Source organism: Oncorhynchus clarkii, chromosome 19, assembly GCF_045791955.1.
Source record: "Oncorhynchus clarkii lewisi isolate Uvic-CL-2024 chromosome 19, UVic_Ocla_1.0, whole genome shotgun sequence".
In the NCBI taxonomy this organism is placed as follows: domain Eukaryota; kingdom Metazoa; phylum Chordata; class Actinopteri; order Salmoniformes; family Salmonidae; genus Oncorhynchus; species Oncorhynchus clarkii.
Window position 1 is genome coordinate 25,131,028 of NC_092165.1, and position 10,230 is coordinate 25,141,257.

The 10,230-nt window shown below is 44.1% G+C and overlaps 1 protein-coding gene across 5 annotated transcripts in view; it reads right to left on the minus strand.

Annotated features, from left to right (window-relative positions):
• Positions 1-10,230, minus strand: part of LOC139374956 (forkhead box N3) — a 111,583-nt gene that overhangs the window by 18,950 nt on the left and 82,403 nt on the right. The gene's annotated exons all lie outside the window — the stretch shown is intronic.

A 10,230-nucleotide genomic window follows, 5' to 3' on the forward strand; every position in this document is an offset into this window, starting at 1 on the left:
GTCCCCTAAGCAAGCTGGACAACAACACAATTAGACCCAACCAAATCATGAGAAAACAAAAAGATAATTACTTGACACACTGGAAAGAATTAACAAAAAAAATGAGCAAACTAGAATGCTATTTGGCCCTAAACAGAGAGTACAAAGTGGCAGAATACCTGACCACTGTGACTGACCTAAACTTAAGGAAAGCTTTGACTAATGTACAGACTCAGTGAGCATAGCCTTGCTATTGAGAAAGGACGCCGTAGGCAGACCTGGCTCTCAAGAGAAGACAGGCTATGTGCACACTGCCCACAAAATGTGTTGGAAACTAGTTGCACTTCCTAACCTCCTGCCAAATGTAAGACCATATTAGAGACACATATTTCCCTCAGATTACACAGATCCACAAACCGAAAACAAACCCAATTTTGATAAACTCCCATGTCTAGTGGGTGAAATACCACAGTGTGCCCTCACAGCAGCGTGATTTGTGACCTTGTGCCACGAGAAAAGGGCAACAAGTGAAGAACAAACACCATTGTAAATGCAACCGATATTTATGTTGATTTATTTTCCCTTTTGTACTTTAACTATTTGCACATCGCTACAACACTGTACATAGCCATAATATGACATTTGAGGGTAATGTTTACTGTTCATTTTTGTTGTTTATTATCTACTTCACGTGCTTTGGCAATGTTAACATATATTTCACACATGAGTCTCTCTCTCACTCACTCACTCACTCACTCACTCACTCACTCACTCACTCACTCACTCACTCAAATGTGGCATCTTGCTGTACAAATCTCCCGAGATGAATTCCTAGGACTCTGTCGACAGTATACAAAATATGGACAGGATCTTGAGGTAACTGATCAACTCAGATTTTAGGCTGCACTATCCATTTCAAGCAGAAATGTGATGTTCCTTTCCACTTGGGCCCCTGGCCTGTTCTGAGGCCACAACCTCTGTCGTGCAAAGCAACAGACACACAGGGAGCTGTCAGGCTTGTGTAACAGAAATGGAGGAGCAGAGGTCTGGGAAACAAGCTGTCAGAAATAACAAAGTCCTTTTTAGAAAGAGGAGAGGTTCTAAACAAGGAGTTTTACTTCAAGTAGAGTGGCTGAATTATTCAAGGGTTCTTAAAAAAGGGCAGAATCCTTCAATGATTTCATTGTTTCCCTTTTATCTCCCTCTCTCTCCATCTTTTTCTCTCCCCCTCCTCTAAAGGAATGTCTGTGTGGCTTCCCATATGAACAAATATGACAGTTTACTATAGAATACCACAGTACTTACATAGCATTCTAAAGTAAACTGTAGTATACTGTAGAATACTATAATACACACTGTAGTATCACTCAATCATGTGTAGTACTTATTATAGAAGGCTTTATGTAGCATACTGTGGAATATTATAGCAAATACTACAGTATTAACCTTTTCTTTTTAAAATACTGTGATGAACACTACAGTAAAGTCCGCAAAAACACGACACTTTTTTAACTATAGTAAATACTACAGCATTGAATTTACATATACCCAGCCCATTCCCCTCCCCCATAATCCACATTTGTGCCACCCATAAGTGAGAAACCTACATGCCAAGTATAGACCATATATTTTGTTCCCTACAGGTTATAGAAAAAGAGCAGAAGCTGTGAACTATCCCTTCAGAACCCAGACCAATCTACTTACAGGTTATGGAAAATGTGTTCTTTCAGTATTTATCCAGTTGGTTTCCTGAAGGAGAATAATAAAACAAAAACACCATAGGAAATATTACAGAAATGTCAGCAAGAATACTACAGTGAATTCTACAGTAAAGTCTGCAAAAACACTCATTTTATTTCACTACAGTATCTAGTGTTTTTGCAGACTTGGACTTTAGTGTATAGTGTAGAATACAGTTAACTATACTATGAATACTGTAGTCAAATAAAACTGTAGTATATACTATAGTACATAATGTAGTGTTTTGTGCATTGTAGTATACTGTAGTATGTACTGTAGTGATTTTTCCTGTGGGTTGCTGCTTCCTTCCTGCCACTCTCTCTGGCTGGGGCATTGCTGTCGCCAAGGCAACCGATCACATTTCACATACTTCACTTCAGAGCCCGGGTGGATCACACACACCACATGACCAAGAACAGGAAATACCAAAGAGAGAGAGAGAGAGAGAGTGAGAGCGAGAGCGAGAGAGGAGAAAATGAGGAGACAGACATGCAGAGAGGGAGTAGGGAAGAAAGAGAGAAAGAAGGATAGGGGGAAATAGAGAGGGAGACATAATCAATGTTTACAGCCCATAATTGAAACCAGTCGAGTGGTGACTATAAGCAAAGTCATTCTTACTCTATATATCTTTCAACGCTGCTATGCGTTCCACTTTACCCTCCACCCCCCTTTTTCTCTCTCTCTCTCTCTCTCTCTCTCTCTCTCTCTCTCTCTCTCTCTCTCTCTCTCTCTCTCTGTGTAAAGGAAGGCAGTGTAGTGTTACAATGCACAGCCCCTGACTTCAAAACCTATTTATAGAAGTAACTGGGTAAGAAAGAGGAAGAGAGAGGGAAGGAGAGGGAGAGCAGGAGGGGGGGGGGGATAGGGAAAGAGGCATCATCATCATCATCACCACAAGTCAAAGCACCCACAAACTTCATATGATCATGCATGTGACAGGCCTAACTATGACACCCAGGAAATGAGCTCCACATTTACCAGGCACAACCCATATTTGTTCACTCAGATCACAGACTCAACGAGATGATGCAACACTCAGCCCTCTCATCAATTCACACTTGATGACAGAAACAGAAAGAGACACAACAGCTACGGATCATATCTGTTCAGTCATAAAAGCAGACGCTACACCCACATAATAAATCACCCCGATAACGAACGAGAGAAATAGAGAGAGAGGAAAAACGATCAATAAAGATAGCAGATGTTCCTCCATAGATCTGAATATAGAACACAAGTAGCAGTGAAGAATAGCAGACTGGTGTTCTTAGTGGGAGTGACCAATATCAGACTACTGTTCTAAGTGGGAGTGACCAATAGCAGACTGCTGTTCTAAGTGGGAGTGACCAATAGTAGACTGGTGTTCTAAGTGGGATTGACCAATAGCAGACTGGTGTTCTAAGTGGGAATGACCAATAGCAGACTGCTGTTCTAAGTGGGAATGACCAATAGCAGACTGCTGTTCTAAGTGGGAGTGACCAATAGCAGACTGCTGTTCTAAGTGGGAGTGATGAATAGCAGACTGGTGTTCTAAGTGGGAGTGACCAATAGCAGACTGGTGTTCTAATTTGAGTGACCAATAGCAGACTGCTGTTCTAAGTGGGAGTGACCAATGGCAGAGGGTGTTCTAAGTGGGAGTGACCAATAGCAGACTGGTTTCTAAATGGGAGTGACCAATAACAGAATCCAGGCCAGCTGTGGGCAGAACATGGACTGAAGTCAACTAAAACCAGAATGTAGACCTCCCCACACTTCGAGGTGAACCAAGGACTGCATAGAATTTCATAGTCTGAAACAGGAAAGCCCAGTACATCAGACGAGTGTGATGACATCCCACTTTACATAAAGATCCTGCAGCATCAGAGAGCCTTTCAGTGGTTCATTGGTGGCAGCGGTGGAATTGTACTCATTGTGGACATGCTGACTGGGTGTATAAGTGTGAGGACACCAGACAACCAGTCAACCCCTTTCCCTCCCATCAGCTGGATCTGTCACATGGGTTGCCGGTGCCGTGTCATTTCCCCTAGACGTGAGGACACCTTTTCATCCCCCAGACAGACAGACAGACCCAGGAGACATGGTCAAGGCTGTTAGTGGAAACACACACCTTTGAGTCACTGTGACACTCCGAAGGTAAAAAGAGGGAAAAGGATGAGAGAAAAGGAAGAGGGAGTGAGATGCTTTGAAGCAGGAAATACGCTACCTGACAGCACCACCCACAGAGAGAGAGACAGGAGAGATGATGTAACCAACTGATCGCTGTGACCACAGCCTCTCTCGAACTTCCTTTTACCCCCAGGGTATTCTGACATAACAGAGTGGTGTGTGTGTGCGTAGCTAACGTGACAATGGCCACTTCTAGACAATCAGATCTGCTAAAACTGGACCGGATACACTACACCACCTAATCCATTCACACTAGGAGATAGGAGATTATGATAGGAGGAGAGCAAGGAGCAGAACAACAAGACAAGGTATTGGGGGGGTGTCTTCAGTCCCATAGACTTTGACACAACTCTCGTGGAACAAAGAGGAGATAAAAGGAGTGAGTGAGTGAGAGGAGGATGAGAATATGAGAGGGGAAAAGGAGGGAGGAGAGGAGGTGTTCCCCCATTCAGAGCACACACTGGGTGCCTGGGAGAATAATGAGTAAAAAGTGTTACACACACACACACACACTTCTACAAACTCTGTTCTCTCTGTCTCTCTTTCACTCCCCCCCCCCCCTCCTCCGTCATCTCCTGAATATTTAATTGTGGAAGAAGAACGAAGAGAAGAACGAGTGACTAACTCTTAGAAGTTAAGGGGAGAGGAGGCAAGTGGCAAGAGGAGGCAAGGCAAGAAACAGAAGAGGAGGCAAGTGTCAAAGGGCCTTTATTGGCATGGGAAAAGGGGCTTTATTGGCATGGGAAAAGGGGCTTTATTGGCATGGGAAAAGGGGCTTTATTGGCATGGGAAAAGGGGCTTTATTGGCATGGGGAAAGGGGCTTCATTGGCATGGGAAAAGCAAGCCAAAGCAAGTGAAATACACCGACAAGAAGGAACCAAAAACAGCAACAACAAAAAAAAACGATTGAAAATGAACAGTAAACATTGCAATCATAAAGGTTTCAAAAATATAAAGATATCTCTTTATGCTCGCGCTCTCTGTTTACTCTGTTTAGGGACAGACGGCATTCCCGTGTGACACGTCGGTATTCCACATATTACACAGACCTTTAACAAAGCTTTACGTATAAAATATGACATCTATTTAGAACTACACCAGCAAGCACCTGAAACACTCTCTCCTCTCACTTGTCCAACTGTCTGCATAAGAAAACAACAACAAAAAACATTGAAGTGTGATGAGAAAACGGGTTCTGCCAGAATGTCTTGAAACAGGCGACAACGGTCTACGTTCCTCCATAACGGTAGCGGTGAGTTTCATGCAGAGGGAGCTATGGAGAGGGGTGTGGTATGGAAATGGGTTCACCACATCGTCTGTGTCCCCATCGGAGAGGGTGCAGTGCGGAAAGTGGTTCCACTGTGATATTCTGTGTCTTCAGTCCACTGCCATTCCTCCAACTATTCATCGGTACTCCCGTACTCCTCTCTTCCCTCGCTCTCTCTTCATTCTTTTCTCTCCGATATCAGCAAGTTAAATATCCCCCGGCTTATTCTGCCATTGCTCAGAGCTGAAATATGTGTGCGTGTGTGTGTGTGTGTGTGTGTGTGTGTGTGTTCGTCCATTGTATGTATTCATTGCTGAGTGCAGAGTGGTGGGCGGAATACTTCAAAGACTTTTCCTCTGACTCACTCCTAACTTGTGAGACAGCAGAGGCACGCGACACACCGACACACACCGACACACACTGCGCCATACGTCCTGCTCTGTCGCCTTCTGCTCTAACTGGTCCTGCATCATTCAATAGATGTAAAAACATACAGAAGACCACCTAAATGGGATGTAGGTTCAGGGGCTTAGAGGCGCTGTCTCACACACACACACACACGCACCAATAGAAATTGGACACTCGTGAACAAAAATTGTAATGTGGACACATGACACACAGCTATGACGTCACGCGCACGCGCACATACAATGGTGTCACATGTCAATCAATGGTCAGCTGGAAACCCTTCTTGTGTTACACGCGCAAGCACACACACACACACACACACACACACACACACACACACACACACACACACACACACACACACACACACACTTAGAGGCATGCATGACATCATACCCAGGAGTACTACAGGGAATAATACAGTTCAATGATGATGGCACTATACTATTTTAGTTAGTACTATAAAATCTGTACTATTAGGTATCACAGCTGTCATATTACTAGTCTGGATTACTGGACCCCAATCCCTTCTCCTCTCTGCTCTATATTTTCTCTCCTCCCGCTATCCCTTCTCTCTGCTCTATATTCTCTCTACTCCCGCTATGCCTTCTCTCTGCTCTATAGTCTCTCGCCTCCTTATATCTCCTCTCCTCTCTATTCTCTCTCCTCCCTCCCTCTATCCCCTCTCCTCACCTCCCTCTATCCCCTCTCCTGTCCTCCCTCCTCTATATTATCTCTCCTCCCTCTATCCCCTCTCCTGTCCTCCCTCTATCCCCTCTCCTGTCCTCCCTCTATCCCCTCTCCTGTCCTCCCTATATCCCCTCTCCTGTCCTCCCTCTATCCCCTCTCCTGTCCTCCCTCTATCCCCTCTCCTGTCCTCCCTCTATCCCCTCTCCTGTCCTCCCTCTATCCCTCTATCCCCTCTCTTCAGTTTGAAAGTGATGGGTATAGCGCTAGACTCCAGCTCTCTGAGCCATTCCTAAGCTAGACACGCCTCACCACAGAACTTTGAACTGAAGAGGCACAACTCAACAAGAAGAGCAGGAGAGAGGAGAGGAGGGGAGAGAGAGAGAGAGAGACAGAGGGAGGGAGGAGAAGAAAGAGAGGGTGTATTTGGAGGGCTTTTGGCAGGGTGTCAGGGGAAGCTCCTAAATCCATAAATCAATAGTGACCTGTGCATGAGACTGGGACAGGTGTGAGAGGCTTCAGAACGGAGCTGGATCACACAGCTGAGGGAGGAGTGTGTGTGTGTGTGGGGGGGTACCTGAGTTTGTGTGTGTGTGTGTGTGTCATGGTACTAGTGGCTCAATAATATAGCTCTAGTTTGTCTGCCTCTCCTTCAGCTGCTCCAGAGGAAATCTCCAGCCTCTCAACAACTCTCTCAAGGCCTGCGCAAGGGGCTGCGAGACACACATACATACACAATCACACACGCACACACTGGAAGCACACCTTTCTACTTATCTGTGTGAGTGTATGTGTTAGCTAGCAGTTCAGATCGTGTTTCGGTCGCTGCTCTCAACAGATGTTCCTCCCACACACACTACCCCCCTCCCCCTTCCCCTTCATCCATCCATCCCTCCATCCCTCCCTCCCTCCCTCACACTCCAGGTAATACCAGGCTCCACAGCAGCAGAGTTGATACTAAACACTCCTCCCTCTAACTGCCAGTATCAGTGGTGTGTCGGTCTGTCAGCTGGGAGACAGACGAGGGACACAGTAGAGTAGGTCTCCACATATCTAAGGAGTGTTCTATGAACATCCAGTAACTTGCAGGGGCAGGGTACTTTTGGTACCTCTGTCTGTAATAGTCCTGCTATCTCTAACTGAGACGAGGGGGGAGAGAGAGAGAGAGGAAAGGGCATACCTAGTCAGCTACAAAACTGAATGCATTCAACCAAAATGTGTCTTCCGAATTTAACCCAACCCCTCTGAATCAGAGAGGTGCGGGGTTGAGAGAAAGAGGGGGTAAAGTATACGACATCATTAAATCTATTTACTCTAACGACACAAGCAGTATTAAACTGAACAATAAAATAACAGTTTTTTGCATAAGGGCGAGGGTTGAGACAAGGGTGCAGTTTAAGTCCAACTCTGTTCAACGTCTACATCTGCAGCCCATGGACTCACCCTCAAAGATGAAGTCCGATTCCTGCTCTACGCAGATGACCTTGGCCTACTGTCACCAACAGAGCAACTACAGGAACAACTTAACATTATTTGGGAATAAAGCATAATTTCTCCCTTTTTTACCTTTATTTAACTAGGTAAGTCAGTTAAGAACAAATTATTATTTACAATGATGGCCTACCAAAAGGCCTCCTGCGGGGATGGGGGCTGGGACTAAAAATAAAAAATACTATAAAAAAATTGGACAAAACACACAAAAAGTTTTGGAAATCCAAAGTTGTGATTTTCCAGAAAAATGCCAGGAATCAAAGCAGCAGACACTTGTTCAAATTTGGAAATACCATGGCTCAACATGCCCAATGGTACAACTACCTAGGACTAAAAATATGTGCTTCTAGTAGGTTTTGGTCTGGCAGTGAATCCACTCAAATAAAAAGCCTGTAAAGCATTTTACTCCTTAAAAAGTAAATTCTCAAAAATAAATATTCCTCTCCAAATATGGTACAAAATAGTCAACAGTGTAATTTGACCAATTTCACTAAATGGAAGCGAGGTTTGGAGTCCAATCTGTAATTACGATCATAAGCATTGGGCTAAAAACTCAAAGGAAAATCAACATACAGAATTCTGCAGAATTATCCTAAATATATATATATATTTAAATACCAAATAATGTATGCAGAGCTGGACTCTGAAGATTCCCTTTAATTGTAAATATAAACATTTTGGCACCATTTGAAATGAAGCCCCAAAATCCTTACTATTCAAAGCACTAGAAACCCAACAGAGGAACCCTGAGAAGAGGTCAGCTATTAAAAACAACCCTATTACCCAAAACACACAAGGAAATCAATCAAATTGTTACAGAAATTAAAAACTCCTTAACAAAAACAAAGAATAAACTAAACTGCTGTTTGGCCCTCAAAAGAGAATACAAATTGTCAGAATATCTCTACTCTGTCAGAGATACAAAACAGAGACAGATCCTGACCAAACACAGGCTCAGCGACCACCAGTAGGCTATCGAAAAGGGCCATGCAAAAAGACATGGCTTCCCAAAGAGGAACGCTATGTGGTCACTGCACTACAGGGGAGGTAGAGACAGAGATGCACTTTCTCCTCTACTGTAAGAAATACTCCCAAATAAGATCAATCAATTCCCAACTTCTGTGCTTTTGATAATGACATAAAGCTGGGAATTATTCTGGGTGATTTCCATAACCTGAGGGACATCCCAATGACCTTTAGTTCCCTGAAGTATATACATTGTACATCACTTACAAGCGATACATAGCGTAACCATCATCCATGTACATTTTTGTTGTTTATTTCTTTTTCTAATCTTATTTAATTAAATGTATCAACTGAATGTATCTTCCGCATTTAAATGCGAGAGAATCCGAGAGATGCGGGGGCAGAGGGGGGGGGGGGGGGAGATAAATAGATGGAGAGGGATTAGAGGAAGTATGAGGGGCAGAATAATTGAGAGAGAGGAATACAATTGACCAAAATAAAAGGAGAAAGCGGGAAGACCCAAAACAGGCAATTATATCTTCCATATACCTTTACGTTCTCATCTCCTCAATTCATTGTCTGATCCAGAAGATGAAACTCCCCATAGTAAAAAGCCCTGACAGTCTCATCGCCCTCTCCCACAGACACAAAAGCTTGGGGAAGATGTCTACCGACGTATCGCAGCCATGGCAACAATACTTTAGGTGGCCAGCTCTAACCATTACCATGGCAACTTTCAGAAGGTGAATCTCCATGTCTTCCTAACCGACTAGGGGATTGAGTCCAGTTAACTGACAATAAAGTTCAACACAAAGACAACGGGGTTCATCGAGAATGGCACCCTGTTCCCTATGTAGTGCACTGCTTTTGGCCAGAGCCCTATAGGGAATAGGGTCCAATTTCAGACGTGTCCTTTCTTCTGATATTCTACATCACTGTACAATAGCCACACACTCAATGCAACAATGGACCACTTCAGTAGAATCATTTGCCCATTCTTTGTAACACTTTTTTCCCTTTGCTTCCTCAAACACTCCTGGAAAGATAGATATATTTATCCTCTTCGGGATAAAGCAATATGTTAGAAGCTGTATGCCTCCTTTCAAAACTCCTCTTCCTCCTTCCCCTGTTTCCTAAACTGCAGCATTGTCCTCGGGAAAAGGGATCTCCCTCCCTCTCTTTTTCGGTTGCTCCACAATAGCCACATTAAGGTCTGTTCTCTGTGCATCACCATTACCATGTGCAGTATCACATTAGCAGGAGCTTGGAATACTGATCAACTGGTCAAGAGACAAAGGAACAATGGCGACTTATACACCAAACCCCTTCTCAATACCCAGCGCCGCAGGGGGAGAAGGAGAAAGAAAGGAGAAGAAGACATTCCATTGGATTACAGTACAGCAGGAAAAACAAGAGGGGAAGAAGCAGCTGAAGAGATGCTGGCAGAATCTCTATATTTCCCCCCCCCCCCCCCCCTGCCAAAAGAATAACGTCTGAATGAGAGAAAGAGGAGGGGAGCAGACAC